A 6,347-nucleotide genomic window follows, 5' to 3' on the forward strand; every position below is an offset into this window, starting at 1 on the left:
ACAGTATATATTCTGCTGCAGTGTGACATAATTTGTGTTATTTGCAGCTATGATGGATTGTGTACAAACTAATACAGGATCAGAATGATATATATATATACGCCACAGACATCTTGGTACTGGGCTACATACAGTATATCTGCCATGTTCTGCTGGAGTGACATGATTTGTGTTATTTGCAGCTGTGATGGGTTGTGTACAAACTAATACAGGATCAGAATGATACTGTATATATTTATACTCCAACCAGAATTAAATTCACTCTATCCAGGAGGATAATATTTTTTAACAACAAGCTGTGATGAAGTAGGAATAATGACTTTCTACTTAACTTTAAAAAAATTAATAAGTAGAAAGTACAGATAATTGTGGAAAAATGTAAGAAGTAGAAGTAAAAAGTAGGCTGAAAAATAATTACTCAAGTAAAATACAGATACCCCAAATTTCTACTTAAGGACAGTAAAGAAGTATTTGTATGTTGTTACTTTACAACTCTGGTTGTCAGTGTGTTGCAGAGTCTCTGCTCAGAGCAGAGCTGCTCTGTTTTGTTTAGGTTTCAGCCCAAGGTCTAATGCTGAGGCCTGAGTGTTGTACTGTGAACCTGATTGGAGTCAGAAGATTGAGAATAAAGTTTTAAGAAGAATCCAGTGGATTCCTGTTTTATTTGGACATACCATTTTGAACAACGCGTTTTTTCTTACTGTAAGCTGTGTGGATTTTCTTTCACACTTCAGCATTTTGACACCAGGAATTGATGACAATGGGTTGTAAATGTTTCCAGGGCCCACAGTAGGTCTGTGCTCATGCTGCTTGACCCTGTTTGAGCCCAGATTATATCAAGAAGGGCCTCTGCTGTAAAACAATCTACTGCACAGACTTGCTGTGGCCACTCCTGCAGGAGGAAGTAGCCAAAGGAAGGAGGGGGGGGGGGGATTCTGTAAATTCAGTCAATGCAGTTGTGAAATGTTTAATTAACAAAACAGAGCTTTTCAGTTGTACCTCAGTATTTGTGTTCAAACACAAAACGGAGAGCAATTTGTCAGAAGGATTTTCAACCCTGTCCTCCATCAGAGTAACAATCGTATCCCAGCGAAGTTGGCCATATTTCTGCCTCCATCATTGAGGCAAATGTCAAACTCTGGCTACGTTGTTGGAGCCTCTTGTGGTGGTCGACCTCAAACTTCATGGTGGACACCTCAGCTGAGGGAAGCTGTCAGTCCTACCGAGCCTCATTGGCTGTACTCCAGAGGCAGCTGATTTGTATTGGTGGGCCAACAAGCTCAGACGTGGGTAGAGTTTGGTCAAACTTTGGATAGAGACTCTTGGTCAACTCTAAAAATATTCTGGCAAACAGGTGGGGGAAAGAAGCCCTTTTCTGTGTACAATGAAGGTGGGGTGCTGCTGCAGAAACCCAGATGAAAACCCAGGACATGCTGGATAGACTTTGAGTCCTCCCAGAAAAGCTGGAAGAGGATTAATCCCCAAGACCAGGAAGATGGTGGATGGATGGATGGATGGATGGATGAATGGATGGATGGATGGATGGGTGGATGGAAGGATGGATGGATAGAAGGCTGGATGGCTGGCTGGCTGGCTGGATGGATGGATGGATGGATGGATGGATGGCTGGATGGAAGGATGGATGGATGGATGGATGGATGGATGGATGGAAGGATGGATGGATGGATGGATAGATAGAAGGCTGGCTGGCTGGCTGGATGGATGGATGGATGGATGGATGGATGGATGGCTGGATGGAAGGATGGATGGATGGATGGATGGATGGATGGATGGAAGGATGGATGGATGGATGGATAGATAGAAGGCTGGATGGCTGGCTGGATGGATGGATGGATGGATGGGTGGATGGATGAATGGATGGATGGATGGATGTTAGATGGATGGAAGGATGGATGGATGGATAGAAGGCTGGATGGATGGATGGACGGATGGGTGGATGGATGGCTGGCTGGCTGGCTGGCTGGCTGGATGGATGGATGGATAGAAGGATGGATGGATGGATAGAAGGCTGGATGGCTGGATGGATGGATGGCTGGATGGATGGATGGCTGACTGGATGGATGGATGGATGGATGGATAGTTGGATGGATGAATGGATGGATAGATGGCTGGATGGATGGTTGAATGGATGGATGGATGGATGGATGAATGTATGGCTGAATGGATGGATGGATGGATGGAAGGATGGATGGATAGAAGGCTGGATGGATGGATGAATGGTTGGATGGATGGATGGAAGGATGGATGGATGGATGGATGGAAGGATGGATGGATGGATGGATAGAAGGCTGGATGGATGGATAGATGGATGGATGGATGGATGGCTGAATGGACTGATGGATGGGTGAATGGATGGACTGATGGATGGGTGGATGGATGGGTGGATGGATGGATGGGTGGATGGGTGGATGGATGGATGGATGGATGGATGGGTGGATGGATGGGTGGATGGATGGATGGGTGGATGGGTGGATGGGTGGATGGATGGATGGATGGGTGGATGGGTGGATGGGTGGATGGCTGAATGGACTGATGGATGGGTGGATGGCTGAATGGACTGATGGATGGGTGGATGGCTGAATGGACTGATGGATGGGTGGATGGATGGATGGATGGATGGATGGATGGATGGATGGATGGATGGATGGATGGATGGGTCACACTGTAGTAGAAACTGACCTGTTATCTATGAGTTTCCTCTTTCTGTGATAAATGTTTGTTCAGTGTAGAAAGAAAAGATTGATCTCTTTTCTATCAGTGGCACAATTTTAAAAACAGTTACATTAAAAAGTGTCTCACTGTGGAATGTTTATAGATGTTTATTGTTTTAATGCTTCAATTTAGTTCAGAAAAATAAAGTTTCTTTAAATTCTGTACAGTCAAATCAAGGTAGTTGATCCATCTGGTACCTGTGTTCTCCTGTTGGGAGTTCAGGTCATGATGTCATCAGTTTGTGACCTACCAGGTCAGACTTCATGTCATCTGATCAACGTGGTGGAAAAACAGAATATAAATGAAGAGTTTTAGCTTCTCCGCAGCTCACCGTCTGTCTGCTGCATCTCATTGAAACATCAGAGTCCACAGCAGGGATATCGGGAATTCAATCTCGTTTGTCACCTGCTACCCTCACAACTGCCAAACCCACCGCTGCAGGTTGTCGTAAGCAGCACGCGCTCATGCTGGAACAAGTGGTGGGAAAATAATGTGCAATGAACAAGTTGAGCAGAATTCACTTGAGAACACCAAAGGGCCTTCTTCATTTGTGCAGTTATCTGGATGAACACCTGGTTTTAAAGAAACTTAAATTAAAAAGTGAGAATTTAATAGCAGGGATGGTGAGGCGACACAACCGGAGAAAACAATTTCATCAGCAGGTTGATGCAGAAGCTCTGGGAAGGATAAAAATGATCTAATTAAAAACTCAGAACCTAATTTTCACAGACTTGTTTTTTATCCTCACAAATAAAAAAGTATTTTTGCCTCACTAAGATAACAGAATAAGCATTGGCATAAACAAAAATTAAAATTATTTTTAATGTTTTTGGGTGCACAATGTTTTACAAATATATAGTTGTCGCATTATCAGTGAGCTCAAAATTGATGCTGCAAATGACTGCTTAGACTGCAATAAATCCCAGGTTATTTTATTTGAAGTACATGTTCTACATGTTAATCATATGTTGGGTCAATACATCAGACTCTCACTGAGCTCGATGCCCACAGCCGGTTTAGATGAAGATGATAATAGAATAAAAACGTGAGATTGTGATGATATTTCATCACAATATTAAACATTAATATCACACATCACAAGTTTTTAAATATTGTGCAGCCTGAGTATATATAACTTACTGAACTGAAGAAATTTAGGCGAAAATGGCTGTATTATAATTATTATTAACAAACATGTACAGCTGCTTTATAGCTTAATTGTAAGCAATGTATTTAGCTACATTACACAACAATGATAATCCCCTGCAGGTCGTAGCAGATGCACTTGGTGACAGTGGAAAGAAATGAGTCTCTTTAAAGGGGACCTTTTATGCAAAATTCACTTTTTAAAGGTTTTTTTACTCAACTTTGGGTATGTACTTCTTAAAAAAACAGTCCTAGGACCAAAAAAATGCACCCAGGGGCATATTTACTGTAAGTAAATGTATTTTTAATGTATATTAATGACAAGTTTTATACTTCAGTCATTTTGTGATGTCACAAGTCGTATGACAACCCACCGGAACCTGCCTTCAGCCCCCTATCTAGCAACCCCCGGGTGAGGCTCCACCTCCTCAGTATAAAAAGCTGTTGTTGTTGTGTAATGCGCAGCTCATTTCACAACAAGTCTCCAATAGAGCAATGGGTAGAGTGTTGGACCAGAGAGCGGGAGACTAGGGTTGGAGACTGGCACGGACACTATTTAATTATTTATTTTCATTCGTTATGAACACATTTTCTCATGTACCTCTATTGTTTAGCTTATTAAAGCCTTGTTAAAGCCTATTTGTTCGAGTTTCTGAGGTATTTTGACCGCTGCTGCTCCCTGCTCTGCTAACAGAGCGCAGAGCAGAGGAGGGGGAGAAAAAAAGAAGAAGCTGCGACCACGACTCTGCCTCTGGGTCTCATATGGTTGTACAACGAAGCTTCTGCTATTATTAGCCATGCTAACGTAAACGCTGGCTTTGGAGGGCGGAGTTAATGTCAACAGAATTTTGGAGGGCGTTACCAACAGAGCTCATCAACATAAACAGCTCTTCTGAACAGAAGTCAGAGCAGGCAGAACTAGAAAATGGGAAATTTAATTATCTGAGAATTATTTTGTGCATTAAATTGAATGAACATGGTCTGGATAGCCCACAGACATACAATAAAAATTTCTAGGACCCATAATCAGTCTCCTTTAATCAGTAAAATCACCCAGCATAAACAGGTTTAACAGTGTTGTTATTGTTTGAATTAAGTCAAAATTCACCTTTGCTTTCATATAATACTTTACTTGTTTATTTTTTGAGGATATTTTAGTTTTATACAGTGGCTTACAGGTGAAAACATGCATTAGATGGTTAGTCGCGTGCATGATGCAAACTACAAAACACACAAACAAAAAAATCTAATGCAACAGAAAAATGCTGCAAAGACCAAAAACAACTGCAAACTTACTCCCAAAAACAGAAGTTTACCAGACCACTAGGGGGACTCAACCACCAAGTCATATGGGACCAGACCCTCACTCAGTAAAGACATCAAGGAAAGGAAACTTAACTTTTTTTTTCTTCTCTTAAACTTTCCTCTGCATCTCGTCATCTTTACTGTTTGTCAAATACTAGTTTGCAAAGCAGTTTGTAATATAGTGAATGTTGTAAAATAGAAAAATAGTGCACATTTTTTATTTTTAACTAAATTATTAATTTGACTAAAGTTTTACACTTTTCCTAATCAGCTGTGAGTTCAGCCCTTTTGCTGCCTGACGTTCTCAGAGTAGGAAGCAGGAGTTGCATGTTGGACCAACACTAACAATATTTGAGTTTTTTCTGTAAAACAGATAAAGTATGTGCCAGAACACAAATGCTATGAAGCTGAGAGGAGTTCCTGAGTGATTTCATCAGTTTGTTGGTAACCAATCAAAAGAGGGAGTAACACAGGTTCAGAGTCGACTGTTCAGCTCAACTATTGGTTGAGACAGATGGCCACTGGTGTCTGAGAGACACAGACAAATAATGTGGCTATTGATCCAGGTGTGATATCTGTGGGATGAAAAACAAAGAAAAAATTATTGGCAGCAATTGTTGCAAATAAAAACTGGAGAATAAAGATGACAGCTTGAAGAATTGTGTTCAGTTTGTTTTCCAGCAGTCTGAGTTTTTAGGAGCAGAACAAAGAGCAGGGTTTCCCCTAGGAATTTTTTTAACCGTGGTGGTGGGCTGTCGTGGTGGTGGTGGGAGGTGACACAGACATTTAATTAGAAAACATTGTTTATTTTATGCTAATCTGAATCAGCTTAGTGTATTTTGTAAATATATTTGACAGTTTTGTGGGAATGAAGACATTTATTATGTTTATTCAAAATAAACCTGCTCCTTATTACTTCTGTAACATGTTTAAAAGAAAATATCATCAGTAAAAAGCCTCAAATCATGTCCTGTTTCTACAAATTGTCTTTGTAACACTTCAGAAGAACTCTTAACTCATGTAGATATTAAAAGACAACTGTTAAAAATGCAACTATCCAAAGAAAAACTTCCTTTCAATCACTGAAAATAATTTATTTACCGCATTTTAAATCTGGGCCCTATAGGGTTAATGCTCCTGAGACCGTCTGTGCTGTGGCTGGA

This window comes from Austrofundulus limnaeus, unplaced genomic scaffold (genome assembly GCF_001266775.1).
Source record: "Austrofundulus limnaeus strain Quisiro unplaced genomic scaffold, Austrofundulus_limnaeus-1.0 Scaffold719, whole genome shotgun sequence".
NCBI lineage: Eukaryota > Metazoa > Chordata > Actinopteri > Cyprinodontiformes > Rivulidae > Austrofundulus > Austrofundulus limnaeus.